This window comes from Populus nigra, chromosome 12, assembly GCF_951802175.1.
Source record: "Populus nigra chromosome 12, ddPopNigr1.1, whole genome shotgun sequence".
Lineage (NCBI taxonomy): Eukaryota > Viridiplantae > Streptophyta > Magnoliopsida > Malpighiales > Salicaceae > Populus > Populus nigra.
In genome coordinates this window covers 5,381,281-5,398,719 of record NC_084863.1, presented here as the reverse complement: position 1 = coordinate 5,398,719, position 17,439 = coordinate 5,381,281, and positions in this window count along the sequence as shown.

Here is a 17,439-nt window from a genome sequence, read left to right as displayed (position 1 = left end):
GTTCAGAGTGATTGAATACAAAGGAAAATTGTGACTTGTTCTTTTCACTCATTTTTCTTTGAAGGACTATAAAGAGAGAAAAAGATGTTCTTCTAGAGTGGAAAGAAGAAAGGTAAACACATCTTTTGCAATATAAAGTATAAATAAATAACTTTTTAGTTTGTTTGTTGAATATAAGCAAAGGAAAAAATAGTTAAAATTATTGATTCAATTTAATTTTATAGATATTTTAAATAATATAATATAATTGAATATAATTAAATAATTTAGTATTTTATTTCAAATATAAACATTATAATAAGCTATTAATTGAATTTAAATTACATTTAGAATTTAATTCAATTACATGTATAATTTAATTATAAACAAGCTATAAAAGTTTGCACGGCAACTAATTTAGCTAGTTCGACAATAAAACATGTGTTATTAAAGTGTTGGAGTGTATGTGTTTGTTCTACCTTATAAAGAATATTTTTAATTCAAAAGGCTATCTTCTTATGAATAATTTATAATAAGAATGATTTAGGAGTATGTTTGATAAATAGTAAGTTAAATCAATTTTGTCTACCTTATAAACAGTAATTTTTAGTCATATATATTTATGAGTTTTCTTTAAATAAAATATTGAAAAACAACTAATTAATTCAATTTATGCAAATTATACCAAATAAATTTTTAATACATTAGGTAAGTCTTTGGAGCTCAATTTTGCAAGTGCAGCTCGAATTGATTCACCAATAATTAAGATTACTTTAAATTTTGGTAGATCTTAATTTTTCTTTTTAATATATACCTTTCCAAACATATAGCCACTCGAGTTCAAATCTAACTTAAAACTTCTTCAATTTGAATATCTATATCCATATATTCTATAATTTATTTAATAAAATTACGAAAGAATTCATCCAACCTTCATTTAACACTTCCCAAGTAGCAATGTTTTATATAGTTAACTTATAAAATCTGTGACTTAAGTCATGAGATCGCAATAACTCATAGAAAGAAAATTGAAACAAATTATGAAACACAATCTCCAATCAACTCAATGTTGAAAGGAAAGAAAAAAAGAATATTCATTTTTAAAAAGGATAAAAATATAGCTCGAGTCAACCCGAGGTAAAGCTTTCAAACTCGTGATCCGCGTAATGAGAACGGGAAGGCCTTATAGAAAGCAAACTGAAAAATATTATAAAGCTCAATTTCAAATTAATTTAGTATTGAATGACAAAATTAAAAATAAATCTAATTTAAAAAAAAATAACTCAAGTCAATTCAGATTAACCTATCAAACCCCAACCCTAGTTATAAGATTAAGATAATTCTATAAAAAAAAAACTAAAAACAATATAAATTTTTGAGTTTAAAATTGAAACCAAAAAGATAAATTTTAAAAAGGACAAAAAATAGTGGCCCAAATCCACAATGGGTATCCATGGGTCAGGTATTGCAATATCCATACCCGAACTTGATCCTAAATTTTTTACCCGCCCCCGACCTAAACTCAATCAGGCATAAACAAAACCTAACCTGATTGGGTTTCGAGTATCCGTCAGGTATTCATTATCCATATGTTAGGTATCCATTAGATATCCATACCCAAACTCGAACTTAAAACCAAAACCATAACATGTTGTGCACTTGATAAATCTTACATAACAGTAAATGGACCCATACTTTCATAAAATGATTCAAACATAGCAATTTAAAAATCATTCAATTTGCATCGATCATATATATTAACAACAGAAATATACAATAGACATTCAGACATTAATATTCTAACTAAGAGGGTACATTTCAGATACCAGATAGAAAAACAAAATCAAGTACACCTGTTAAACAAATAAAAAGGTAAAATTTAGCAACAAATTCTTAAATAAAAACAGGTTTAATTCCAAGATAACATTTCCTCATTACCACAAGTGTTTTGCAAGGGTAATTATTTTTTCTGCAAAATCAACAACCTGTATAATTTTCCAACAAATAACCTTAAATCTATAGAGATTGCATTTTTCATTAATATCATGCATTATATCTAATTTGTTATACCAAACATTAAACATTAAACTAAAGCTCCAACGCACATTCATCCACTTGATCCAACATTACTAGCATGGTCTACATGGATAAAAATACATACGAGAAGCAAAACATTATATCGAACATAGCAAATTGAGATTTCATTCTCTTCACAACAAGAATTATTTTTATAGTATAAATTCTATACCTCCTTCACTACAATCAATATCATTAAACATGGTGGTATAACCATTCCAATCTAGTGTTGCTCCATTTAAAATCAATGCATACAATACAATTTAGAAATATGCTTCAATAAATTGTTAAAATGCATATAACCATAATAAAACATAAATATTTATTAATGTACCTTGAGTTTCAATAGACTATAACCAATTTTGAGCACAAATTAATGCTTCTATAGTCTTTGGATTAAGTCCATTACGAAGTGTACTCACCAATCCATCATTTGTAATGAAAGCATACTCTAAAGCTATAAAAGATACATGGATAGCTAATAAATCTCTAGTAATGGATTATAGGATTGGTTATCTGCCACCTTAAACTTTCCACGATGTTAGAATATCAAAATAATTATTTCTTTGCAAAATATCATCATCTAAATAATAATCAAATTTAGTCCTAGCATGTGAACGTTTTGTTTTGCATCACACAACTATCAAATTCAGCCTAATCATAACTTGAATCCACAAAATTAACACTCAAATATGGAGTCATATATAATTGAATTTTACCTCTCTTTTGTCTTTAAGCATAAAAATACACCAAATCATAACATAGATGATGAATCTTATCCTTGTGCTTCACATGCTCACTCACATATACTCCCAAACATGGATAGACTTCAACAACAACTGGATCTAGATAATCTAGACTCAAATAGTTAGACAAGAGTTATAGACTAATCTAAAGAATCAAAATTTCTATGTGTGCAAATTGTTTTGGATTCCAAGACATCAAGCACTGATGTAGTGGACTCTATGGAATGTAGTGCGAAGAATTATAAAAATTTGAATCATGGTCACATAGACTCCTATAATTAGCCTGTTATAGAGGACATTCAACATGCTTTGAAATCTCATGTGATATTGAACAAAGGTTGCAAATATCCACACCAAATAAAGTTGAGAAGTGACAAATATATCATTAAATTTTTCAATAACACATGTACCATCCAAAACACAATAGATGAGACAAAGAACAAGTTTAGAGGAATTTAAGGCTTTTGGAAAAAATAAATGATAGACAATAGAGGTAGTGGATATAAAAGATGAGGTTGGAAACATGTTATCTGATTGGGCAATTTTAGCAAATGAAAATGGTACAAACCTAGAGGAATTTAAAAAGCCATCAAGAGTTAGGTGCAACGAAAGGAAAAGGAATAAAGAGCAAATCCATAACAACCCTACTCACTAGTTGTTGGATTATTTCCATTACTTAATGAAGGTGCTATCATGAAATGTATATGGACTTGGCTTGATTTATAAGTGCAAGTCTATGCCAAAAGTTATCTATGACAATAATGTTGACTATTGTGTTCTTCTTGAAACAAAATTGTGTACATCTTTAGACAATTTGGTTTCACAACTAGTAGTGGAACCCTAAAATATGAATAGTTAAACAAAAAAAAAGTAGAGAACATAGGAAAAAATATCATGTCGTTTTAAGATTTTAGCATAAAAATATAACTAAGCAGAATTGAACACAAAATAAACCAACCTTAGGTGCAGACTTGTTAATGGTGTTGTTGACTTGCTACCGACAGGTCTGTTACTAGCTGGATATTGGAAGAGACTAAAAAGTGCAAGAGGGATAGAGAAAGAGAATGGAAGAGCAAACTATGTGATGACTGATGAGAGGGAAATGTGAACTTGACTTTGAGTCTATGTGATAGCGAAGATTCAGCTGGAAAGGTAATTGAGAAACCCTAGTTTTTCTTCAAATATATAGGTGGGTACAACTGTAATGTTTTTAAACTTTAAGGTCACATATCTATACTTCGAATCGGATTCAGGCAAGGTTTCGAGTCGGGTAAAGCAATATCGATACCCTACTCAAACCCAAATTTTTCACTTCAGGTATTACCCGAACCTGAACAAGAAATTAATTCATATCCATTTGGGTAAATTCAAGTCGGTATTCATCGAGTTTGAGTGAAATTGTCATCTTTGTCGGTTAATATTTTAAACTCGCAATCTAGATCATAAGACTGAAATAACACCATAAAAAACAAATAATACAAGAAATTACAAATCTCAATCTACAATCAATCAAATTGTGAAAGATGAAATTGAAAAAAAAAATCAATTTATATTAAAAAAAACAAGAAAAAAAAATAAGGACCAAATTTAACATATAAACAATTAACAAGCCACTTTTCTATTTTAGATAGGGCCTGGATTGGAAACTGGGAGCAGGAAGAGAAAAAATAAAAGGAAAGAAACGGTCGTTGGAGGCAACTCCAACAGTATAATGCGTCACCCCATAAGAAAACCTTACCGAGATGATCCCAACGATACCAAGAAAGGTCACTTTCAAAGTAGAAATGAAGCCACACACATCACAATATTATAGCCACCTCTCTTACATGTTGACGTGTACATTACACGTCTCAACCACTTTTCCCTTTTCTTTCATTTTATTCCTTGGTTTGGCCCAAAAAAAGTTGGATTTTTGTACCATTTTAAAATTTAGTCCCTAAATCTTCAATTGTTTTAAATCATTAATAAAATTAAATTTTAGTTAGCTAAATCAAATATAAACCCAATGCAAAAAACAATTCTCGATATCGGGATAAACAAATAAAAAACAAATCAAAACAAATGATAAAGTCTAGTTTTAAGAAAACACAAATTAAAAAGAGTAATTTAAAAAGGAAAAAATATTCAATGATTTCACTCACCAGCCACTTTTCCCTCATCTTTCACTCTAGTCCTTCATTTGACCTTAAAAAAGGTTGAATTTTTGTACCATTTTCAATTACAGTTTCTAAATCTTTAATTATTTTATTTCAATAAAATTAGATTTTATCCTGCTAAATTTAGCATCAACTCAATACAAAACAATTCTCCTGATACCGCAATAAACACATAAAAACTAAACCGAAACAAACTAAAAAATTTAAAGTTTAATTTTAGAAAAATGTGAGTTAGAAAGATGAATTTGAAAGGAAAAGAATTCAATGATTAAAAAAAAGTAAAAAACAATCACTATCAAAATTCATAGTGAATTTATTTACAATGCACAATAAATTCAATCACGAAACAACTATCTCTTCTAGTTGTTTCTATAGTAATAATAATTAAATAAAAATCATACATCTCTAACTGATGTTTTCAGCAATTAATGAAGCCAAAATTAACTATTAAACCAATACCAAGATCTCCACGGACTTATAACCCATTGATCCGGAAGTACCAAGTAATATATATACGTCCAAATTTGTGTAACATTACGAGGACAACTTAGATAAAAGTGATGGATTTAGGATATTAAGGAAGGAGATTTTTCAAAAATATTCCCCAGTTTTAATTTTGCATCAAATAATTTTCTGTATCAATTTAAAACTTAAACTTTTAGAAATTCTTATTCAATAACTTACATATATTTTTAAGACTTTCTATCTATATTTCTATCCAAATTGTATTTTTTTAAGAAATAATGTCATTTTGTGGGCAACTTAATTAATGCTCTATATAAAATAATTCCAATAAAAATATTTAATTGAAAAATTATAATAATATAAGGGTAAACATGATATAAAAAATAGTTTAGGTGTAAAATCAATACTACTCCATCAGTTTGGTGATAAACCTGACGTATGCCCTAATTAAAATGAGCTAAGCTGTCTGTGTAGAGCTTATCGATCATATAAGTCGACAAGGAATCCCGTTCCTATCTGTTAAAGCAGGGCTTCCAAGTTGATCTCAATTAGCAGGGCTGAGTCACATGGTATACCTAGGTTAGACCTAATCCAACCAAAATCTCACCTAATAAACAAAACAAAAAGTATTATACTTTCATTCCTTAAAAAGAATCAAGTCGTTTAATTTTGAAGACTTCAAGGTCACTAATCGTCAAGATTAGTAAATTAAATTACATTATAAAAGAATATATATGTTAATTGTCTATAGAATCAAACTAATTAGCCAACGATGAAGATGTCGGTTTCTTGACTCTCTGTTCTTCTGATCAAATCCCCAATAACGTCTCCGAGAATCCAATGACTACTCTTGACTCTTGTTGTGCAATAAACTGGCGATTCAGACAAGAAAACTTTGTATGCTGGATATGATACTGATCAGAAAATCTACATTTCCCATGGACCAAAAAAGAACTCTTGGCACGAGGTAGTTCAAGCGTGATTTTCCATGATCAAGCAGTGTCATGATTATTTTTTTAGAAAATCTTAACATAAACACTGTCCCAATCTCAATAATGCTGGCTAGATATTCCATATAGATTAGTAATATAGGAGCTACACGCTGCTGGTGTATATATTTTTAACTATGTTACATCATATTGTAGTCACTGTCATGGTAGTTACTAGAAATTTGGTATCAAAATGAGGATTCGATGTCCCCATAGCTAGGAAAATATATATTTGATTGACAAGTATAGACACCCATCATATCTTAAAAATTGAGGTAAATAAATTGTATCAATTGATTAATGGACCCCATGATTGTGTTTGTACATCAAAGTAAGAGAACCTAATTTCATCAGTGTGGGGTTCGAATTTAAAAGGCTTTGTCGACATTGTAAGTTTTTTTCCTTCCTATCAGTCTCGAATTCCTTTGATTTTGACACGTTCATGAACCTTCTCTTACCAGTTTATTGTGTTATGTGCACTAGCTTTGTTTTTTTCTTTTCCTTTTTGAATAGGATCGGATTTGATGTAAATGAATTAGAAAGATTTACAAAACCCTAAAACATGTGGCATGGGGACACGAAGAAACACCCTTTTTTTTAAACAGAATTACAAAAACCAGTTAAAAAGATTGCAATAAATCTACATAATCAAGGGAGCACATTCCATGTAAATTATGAGAGAAAACGACAATAGATTTAGCTTTTTCCATAAGCTGGTAGTATAAGAGAGAGAGAGAGAGAGAGAGAGAGAGAGAGAGAGAGAGAGAGAGAGAGTGCGTATTTTATGAATAAGAGAAAAAAAGAAGGATAATTAATTAATTAGTAATGTTTTGTGGTAACCTTATACGCATTAATCAATAATTTGCAGATCAAGGATTAAAAAATAGTGGTTTTTTTTAATTAGACATATTTACAGCTTAATTTTCAAAGGATCCATGCCATCTAGGGAGTACCAAACCCAATACGCTACACCGCTCTTGATCTGTTCACAGACTTTGTTTTTCACTCCAAAATTATTTTATCTCTTCTGGCAATTTTCCACTCCTAAAACGGTGGTTGGAAGTGAAATTTTTGCTAATCGTATATTAATTTGGTCGGCAAATAGTTCCCCTGTTTCTAAAAGGAAAATGCGCATGGCTGTATGGCTGTGTGGCTGATTGATTGATTGATTGAGAGAGAGAGAGAGAGAGAGAGCAACAACCCACCTCCATGATTGAGACCCGGAAGCTTACTCAAGATTTGTCCAGTCAATGAGCCACTCTGAGGCATACTTATAGTAGTGGCCTAGCTAGCTAGTGGGTTGGTTAATTTAACTGTACAAAGTGACAGAAAAAAACTTTAGAACAATTTGTGGTTTAATTCAAGTCACTCAAGTGTCGATAACGCAGGCAATTGTTCATATACACATGCAACAAAATAAAAGGCCCACTATCAGCCGAAAAATTGAAAATAAAAGGTTAGACAAGAGAACATAATTGGACGGAACACCTAAGATTGTGACTTGTAAGAACATAGCTACTGTCAATGCATGGATGATTATAGGATACAAGAATCCAAATGAATATCTAAGGAAGACTGCTAGTTGCTTTCTTGTAATGATCCCATTTTCTTTGTTTCTTTTTTTTTGACGATCTGTTCGCCCCCCTCTCTTTCTCTTTTTTTCTTTGCGCAAATTATGTGAGGGAATCACTGTTTCCCCACGTACACTGTAGATTAACAGTAACCTATAGTGTTTTTTTATTTTTTGTTAACTTTTTTCTTTTTTCTTTTTTTTGTTTTCTGTTTTATTTCTTTTTTTTTCAAATTTTTTTCAAATTACTTTTTTTTTCAACTTTCCTATTTTTTTTCTTTTTTTTCATTTATTTTTTATTTTTGTTTCCAAACTTATTTTTGTTAATTTTATTTTTTAAATATTGACCTGGTTAAAATTTTTACTTTGTAATTTTTTTCTTTAAAATACTGTGGATTGCTGCGATGTTTTTCCATATAGTTTTTCTATTTTATTTCTTTATTTTTCAAAATTATATTTGTCGATTTTTTTTAATATGAAGCTGATTGAGAATTTAGTTTTGTAATTTTTTTTATTTAAAACATTGTTGATTGCTACAGTGTTCTCCGCATGGTTTTTTTATGATCTTCTTCGAAATTATCTTTTTTTTTATTTTTTAATATTGAGCTGGTTAAAAATTACAGTTACAATATATGAGGAAAGTACTGTAACTTTCCTCGAAAATTACTGTTGATTGCTACAATGTTTTTTCTCACATGGTTTTTTTTCTGTTTTTGTTATGTTTTTCCCTAAAATTATCTTTGTCAATTTTATTTTTTAAATATTAAGCTGGTTAAGAATTGCAATTACAAGTAAATACAAGTTTTTCCTCACAAAACACTATAGATTGATACAATTTTTCCTCACATGGTTTTTTTTTCCAGTTTCTTTTGTGTTTTTTTTGTGATATTTTTTTCTAAAATTATCTTCGTCGATTTTTTTTTTAATATTGAGTTGGTTAGAATTTAACTTTGTAATAAAGTTTAATCATGTGGGGAAAGCATTGTAGCTTTGCTCATAAAACATTGTGGATTGCTACAGTGTCTCTCCGCATGGTTTTTTTTGTTATAATTTTTTTCAAATTATCTTTTTTAATTTTATTTTTTTAATATTGAGTTGTTTGTGAATTACAATTACAAGTCATTACAAATAAAGCTAAATCATGTGGGGAAGCACTGTAGCTTTCATCACGAAACACTGTGAATTGCTATAGTGTTTCCAACATGATTTTTTCCCTTTTTTTGCTGTTTGTTTTGTTATTTTTTTTTTCTAAAATTGTCTCAGACGATTTTTTTTTTAATATTGAGCTGATTAAGAATTTAGCTTTGTAATTTTTTTTCTTTAAAACACTGTGAATTGTTGCAGTGTTTTCCCATGTGATTTTTTTATAATTTTTTCCAAAATTATCTTTATCGATTTTTTTTTAATATTGAGTTGGTTAAGAATTATAATTACAATAAAGCTAAATCATATGAGGAAAATGTTGTAGTTTTTCTCACAAAACACTGTGGATTGCTACAATATTTCTCTAAATGAAAAATCAATAACTAATTATGGTAATTTTTAGAATATTAACAATGCTAATAATCACTATATATATATATATATATATATAATTTGGGTCTTAAGAATATTACCAATCACAGTAAATTGTATCCAAATTATAATATAGAAAACGTGGTTTCTATAGATATATCCAACTGGTTAACAATTCCTTGAGACATAGAGCATCAACTATATATGAAGGATATTGAAACAATGTTTCTTGTCTCAATTAGTGGTGATGTTGTTTTCATATTTAGAGGATAGTAAATTTGAATATTGTAGTTTTCTGTGGAAAATTGTCTTGGCAGACAACTTTTCTTTTAAAAAGGGAATAGTCAATTAATGCCGTAAACTGTACAGTACTTGTATTCAATTTTTTTTTGTTTTTTTTTTTTGCTAATTTTTCAATAAAAACTGTTTTTTTTCATGTTTTTTTTTCATGTTTTAAAAGTGTTTTTAAAAAAATTAAAAAATTTTATTTTTTTATTTCAAATTAATATTTTTTATATTTTAAAATTATTTTAATATGTTAATATTAAAAATAATTTTTAAAAAATATAAAAAATATTATTTTAATTCATTCTTTTTATAAAAATACTTTAAAAATTAATCACAATCTATTTATAAACCGACATGACTCCTCGACAGCCTAGCCAGCTAATCCTCAACAGTCGACATCCTTTGAGAAATTCTGCGTTGTGATTTTGTACAAATTCATGTTTTTTCGTCATAAATCTGGTACATACTCTATATTTCAAATATATACAGTACCTCAATTAGTTATTTCAAAGAGTACATACTATATATTTTATTCATCGTGCAATTTATTAGACATTCATGTAAAGAAAATGAACCGTTATTTAATTAAAAGTAACCATGCAAGGATAAAATCTTGAAAATATAAATACTAAAGGGACTAAACTGTTAATGAGGATCTATTTACAAAAATAGAAATATAGAGACTAAAATAAAATTTTAAGACCTATAGGACTAAAATGAAAATTAGTGAAAAAGATACATTACATTATTAGAAAATCTTCAACCAAACAAAAGAATACAATGGATCATTCATAATTTATCTTAAGTTACATTCTCTTTGTGTTAGTTATATTACATTAAATCTTAAGGAGCCAGGTGGCTAAGAATGTTTGTCCATTTTCTTGACTTCTTAAGTCAAAATTCTGGGGACAGCACCTAGAAAAAATTATTAAATTTCTATAAATGCATTAAGAAGTCCAAACGTTAGGACCAACATTTAGAAAAATATATTAAATTCTTCTTAATGCATTAAGTTAATGTGGGGGTGCATTCTTAAAATTGTTTGGAAAGAAATTAATTTCAATTAATGTACAAATTTATTTGAGAACATCCTTACCTTCAACTAAAAGAAAATTACTAATGAAGTGTTGGTCTAGCGGTTAAGATACTATTACATCCCTGCAAAGATGAAAATACAGTTTGATCTCCAGGAAGCGCTCTAATTGGGAAGGGCAGTCACGAACCCCTAACAGAACTAGTCTTACCCTTTAAAAGGATGTGAGGATACCCGGATAAAAAAAAAACTAAAACAAAATCATATTACATTACAAAGGTTATTTTGTACCATGCAATGTCCATGGTAGTTTACAAAGGCATTCCCATTTTTTTTAATTCATTTTGGCTAGAGTTCAAGATTTCAAGTTCTTTAGATTTTGTGCTATTAATTATTAATGATTCATTTTTTTAAATGAAATGAGAAACTTACCTTTCATCGCAAAGGCAGACTAATCTCGTAAATTGTTTAGCCTTATGCTTCCAAAACTACTATTTTTCTCATCAACAAGATGCCTGCACCAATTCTTCAATACTATTCTTCTTTTACAAACAACAACCCAACTATGCATTTTTAAAGGTTTGCAGGTGCTTATACTTTTTGTTTATGCATACATATAACAAACATAAGCTTTATCTTAGTGTTACAATGTCTGTCTTTCTTGGTTATAACCAGGGTCATCAAGAATATCGTTGAATAGTTTTCTACTCATTGTGTCTATGACATTTATTTTTGGATATTCTATAAGTCTTCCTTTTCTTATGCTAAGTTCACTTTATCAGTTTTCTTTTTATCATTACAACCCTTGCTTTATTGTCATCTTACTTCCAATTCTTCATGGATTAGCATTCCTCTATATACCCTATTACCTCATCTTTCAATTTTATTCTCTCGATTATCTCCTTCCACATAATCTTTCAATTATGAAACTCCTCAAGTTGCTCAATCTTTGATCTCCTTTCTAACCTCTCTATTTGGTTTCCATTCTCGAACTCTAATGCAGTCTCGTATTGTTTTTCATCATCCATCACACCTTTAGGACTTATCTTATTATATACTTATAGTCTTAATGTTAACATAAACAATAACTCTGCTAGTTCATCTTGTCTTTTATATGTCATATTATATACTACTATACATATTCATCGTATGACCCTTCATCCATGTCATCCCAAATACTATCCTATCTTATATCTTTCATTAGCCAATGTTGCTCTACATTTTTTTATCTGAACCTGCTTGTTATACTAAGGCTAAATGGCATCCCGAGTAAAATTTAGGAATGGTTGTGGAAAATTGATTGGTCTGCAATCACACCTAGTCTTTGGTTGTTTTTTAATCCCTCTATAAATGTTATTGGCTAAGGCTAAAAGAAATCCCCTAATACTCTATTTACAAATTACTAAGATTCAAATTGCTAATATTTACCATTCAATTTGACCTTTTTTTTATAAGTTTTATAAAAAATAAATACAAAAGTAAAAAAAAAAAAATTTAAAGTCAACTAACTATTACTAAAAATAAAAATATTAAAAAAAAGGAGCAATGCCAACTATAGGCCAAGATACCAAAAGTAGAAAATTTAGAATGAGAGGCATAGTGCTAATATCAAAAGTAATGAACCATATACCTACTATAGACCAAGAACCTAAGAAGAAATGTAAAGAATGAGAGTTGTTAAAACTAACATATTAGAAGATCGGTTGGCCAAAAGAACCATGAGCAGCTACGATGTTATAAGTTTCTTCCTCTTGACCAAATCTGTAACCTTCATTAGTGGATTCATTTTATGTGGTTTCCTTGATCAAATTAGAGGTTACCACAGAACCATGCATAACATTGAATAAGAAGTCGTTGCATAAACCTATTACGCCTAACATGTGAAATGGGTCTATAAGGATATAATGCTCAACTTGAAATACAATCATAAAGTTAAAAGTACCAAATAATCCTAGAGGCACCCCATCTAAAAAACTTTCTTAACCTATTAGGTAAATAAAAAAAAACAACAGTAGTTGTCACAATAGGAGCTGGATATGCAACAACAATCCAAGGAATATAAGATTAAATAGAAAGTCAATGGGTCTCCTAAATGCTACAAGGCCAATTAATAGCCATAAGAATATCTAACACAGGAGTGTCCTCTATTGGTCCAAATAAAGTTGGGTTACTTGAATTTAGGTTAGCATGATAAATGAAGAATGTTTTTTAGGTTGCTTGTTGTTAGGTCGTGGTCAACTTTGAACCCAATTTCTCATCTCTTTATTACATAGGAAAATGATCTTATCCTATATGGTTTTCAAGTTTATAATGTCATATTTTCAGATTGTCTAGCCATGAATGCATTGGAGTTTTCTACAAAGATTTATGTCAGTTTTAATTTTATCTTTTCCTAGGTGTTTATTTACACTTCCTAGAGTAAAAAATGAGTTATTGTTATTTATTGATTAGAATTCTACCAAATTCATTTATTAGGTCTTATTTATGTTATTTTGGTGTTTCCTAAACTTGAAGGGATGTTCCAAGAATATAATTATGAATTAGACCATAAATTAGAATCTATTGGCAAATTTTAAATTAAAGTCTTTTAACTTGGCAGATTCACATCTATTAAGTTATGCATCTCATTTCTGAGTGGTGGACTTATTTCCTTGATTTTGTATCTCTAAAGTGATTATTTAAAATGTATCTTTAGAGAAGTGAGTTGTTTGCATTTGTATCTTTTCGGTTCAAAACATTAGAGTGGTGAGCGAAAAACACTTTCTTTTATATGAGTGATCTTTGAGAGCATCTTGAACTATATGAGAATTGAGATGATAATGACAACGATACTGAAATTGGTTATTCTAGTAACAATAAGGATGATGTTTATCATTTGCATCATGAACCTCACCATGAATTAGTTAGTGATAATTCTTCATCTCAGCACCAAAGAATAATAAATAGAAGACTTTATAAAAAAAATCTGATATGAGAGTTAATATTCCTAAATTTAAAGAGAAAATACAACCTAATGAGTTCATTTATTAGCTTCAAACCATAAAGAGGATTTTCGATTTCAAAGAGTTTCTTGGAGATAGAAAAGTGAAGTTGGTAGCTCTAAAACGTAGAAAGTATGTTTTCTTGTGGTGGGGAAATTTTAAGAAGTAAAGAGCTCGTGAGGCCAGAAGTAAGACCAAGTCTTAGGAGAAGATAAAAATGGAGCTTAAAAGGAGATACTTACCCTAACATTATATACAAGAGACTTTTCTCAAGTTTAATAACTTGTCTCAAGTTTAATAACCTAAGACAATTTGGTTTGACCATGAAGGAGTATATAATGAAGTTTGAATTGCTCATGCTAAAGTGTGATATTGTTAAACCTGAAGAGTAAACAATAACCTGATACTTAGGTGGGTTAAAGGAAAAAATTTCTAATATAGTTTGGTTGCATCCTTATTAGAAAGACTAAATAGAAATCAACATCTAAAGAGGTTTTTTTCCAATCAGGGTAGTACTTTATTATCTAAAGGAGTTTCAGTAGCAAAACCTTTCATTGTTAATGCTCTTAAGAAAGGTAGTGTAAGAGCTAGTTCTAAAACAACAAGTTCTTCAAACATTTATTCAAAGAAGTGTTTCAAGTGTCAAGTGTATGGGCATATTGCTTCTAATTTTCCAAGCTAGAAAATTGTTGTTATTATAGAGGAAAAGATAGTTAGTAAAGAGGACTTGCCGAATGAATCATACCAAGAAGGTGAAGTGACTTATGTTGATCAAGGTGAATTACTCATCGTTTAGAAAAGTTTCGGTGTTGTTCATGATAAGAGTGAAGATTGGGTTTATTGCAACATCTTTTTCACCTATTGTAGTGCAAATAGGAAAGTTTATGATAAACAAGTTACTGCTTAAAATTGAAGCACACATTTAACCTTACAAATTGAGGTGGCTAGAGAAGAAGCATATAAGGAAGGTGATAAATAGATGGGTTTTTTTTTTCATTGGAAAAAGGTATTCGAATCAAATATGGTGTGATGTAATACCTATGGATGCATGTTTTTGTTGCCTCGTAATCTATGGCAATATGATAGGAAAGTTCAGCTTAATGGTTTTAAGAATACTTATCGCATTGTAAAAAATGGTGAAAAGGTTATTTTAAGTAGCACATTTAATGTGGTTCATCAGGTTGTTCAAAGGCTCAGGCTTTGAATTAAATCATAAATGCACCTTAACCAAAGGTACTCCAAAAAAGGAGTCTAGTTTCATCTTCGAGATTCCCTGATTGTAAGGCATCCCAAGAAGCGTGAAGGATTTGAAGCTGAGTAGCCCGATAGCACATGCAAATTGATTTGTTCGATTCGGCCTATCGTTTTGTGATTTAATAAGTAAAATAAAAGGTTATAACCTCTTCCTGCTCTTCCTAAACAGCAAGAACAAGAGGGGATCTTGCCGATTCTGATTAACTTGCGAAAAACAGGGAAAACTAAATCATATCTTCCTCTTAATTCTCGAAAATCATAAGCCTTTTCTATTAGTCCCATAACTCCATACAGAACACTTGCTACTGTGGCCCTTCCAAACTAGGACTTATTTCCAAACCTTTGTTTTATTACTTATAACAAAATGGAAAAGCATTTTAATGATGTGAATTTGGTTTATGCTCTTGTTGGTTTTTAGGAAAATGCTGAAACAAATTATTTTCCTTTAGAAGTTTTGCTTTTTCTTGATGAATTTTTTGATGTAGCTCTTAAAGATATACCACATGGCCTCCCTCTAATGTGAGATATTCAACATTGTATTAACTTTATTCTAGGTGCTATAATTCCAAACAAGGTAGCCTATTGAATGAGTCCAATCGAGCATGCAGAGTTACAAAAGCAAGTTGATGAGTTGATTTTGAAAGGTTTGGTAAATGAAAGTAAAAGTTCATGTTTTGTACTTGCTCTTCTTGTTTCGAAGAAGGATGTATCATAGAGAATGTGTATTGATAGTCGGGCGATGAACAAAATCATTATTGGCTACCAATTTTCTATTCCTCAACTAGATAACGTGTTAAATCATCTTCATAGTGTTACTATCTTTTTAAAGATTGATCTTAGAAGTGAGTACCATCAGATCTGAACGAGAGTTGGTGATGAATAAAAGACAACTTTCAAAACTAAGAATAGCCTTTATGAATGAATGGTTATGCTATTTGGCCTCTCAAATGCTCTTAATACTTTCATGAAAATTATGAATGATATGTTTAAACCTTTTATTGACATATTCATTATTGTTTACTTTAATGATATTCTTGTTTATATCAAGGATAAAAAGGAGCATCGTAATCACTTGCAAGAAGTATCTCAAGCTTTAAAGAGTTAGAAGTTCTATGCGAGAGTGAGAAACTTAATGATTCGATAAAGAATTATATGTTATTGTTCATGCTTTGGACCATTGGTGTTAATATTTGTTTCCACGACCTTTTGTGCTATATTATAATTATTTAGCTTTGGGTATCTTAATAACAAGCATAAGCTTAGCCGAAGACATGCTTTTTAGGTTGAATTTATATAAACTTTTAGTTTTTCAATGAAATACAAATTTAAAACTTATAATGTTGTTTCTAATGTTTTGAGTTAAACATACTTCTTATTGACTAAATTAAAAGTGAAAGTGACGGGTTTTAAAGTGTTGAAAGATCTTACAAGTATGATGGTGACTTCAGCAAGAAATAGGCTGATTATGAAAATGGTGTTTCCAAACATTTTGTTGTGCTAGAGAGTTATCTTTTTAAATGAAATCGATTATGTATTCCTCAAGAATTTTTGATGGAATCCATTATCTTTGAAGCTTATAGTGGTGTGCTTGGTGGGTATTTTAGGAGAGACGAAACACTTGGTGTTATTTAAGATCATTTTTTTTACTGAAAATGGAGAGAGATGTCATAAGGTTTATATAATATTTTAGGACATGCCACATTACCTAATCACGTAATTAAAATTCAAGTTTATACACTTCACTTCCAATATCAAAAGCCCTTTAGGAAGAAGTCAACATGAATTTTATGTTTGGTTCGCCAATAAGATATAGATTCAATTATGATTGTGGTTGATTGTGTTCTCTAAAATGATGAATTTTATTCCATGTAGAAAACACTTGATGCTACTTATATTATTAATACATGTTTTAAAAAGATTGTAAAACTCCATGGCATTCCAAAGACAATCACTTCATATCAGGATTCAAAGTTCATAAGTCATTTTTAGCGTACGCTTTAAAGAAAGCTTGAAACTCAATCTTCAATTCAATACAACATATCATCCATAAACTATTAGGTAAATTGAAGTTGTCAATCGTAGTATGAGAAGTCTTTTGAGAAGTTTGGTGACGAAGAATATTCGAGAGTAAGATTTGGTATTTCCACAAGCTAAATTTTCTTACAACCATTCTACTTGTCAAATTACAAGTCGTAATCCTTTTCAAGTTATGTATGGTCAATTGGACTTAATTCTATTTCCAACAAGTTTATATTTCAGTAGTGATGTTGAAGAAAGAGTCAAACAACTTAAAAAGTTACATGAACAAGTATATATAGTTTAAAGAAAGTGATTTGGTTTGGGTCATCTTGGTAAGAGAAGGTTCCCCATAAGGTAGATTTTCTAAG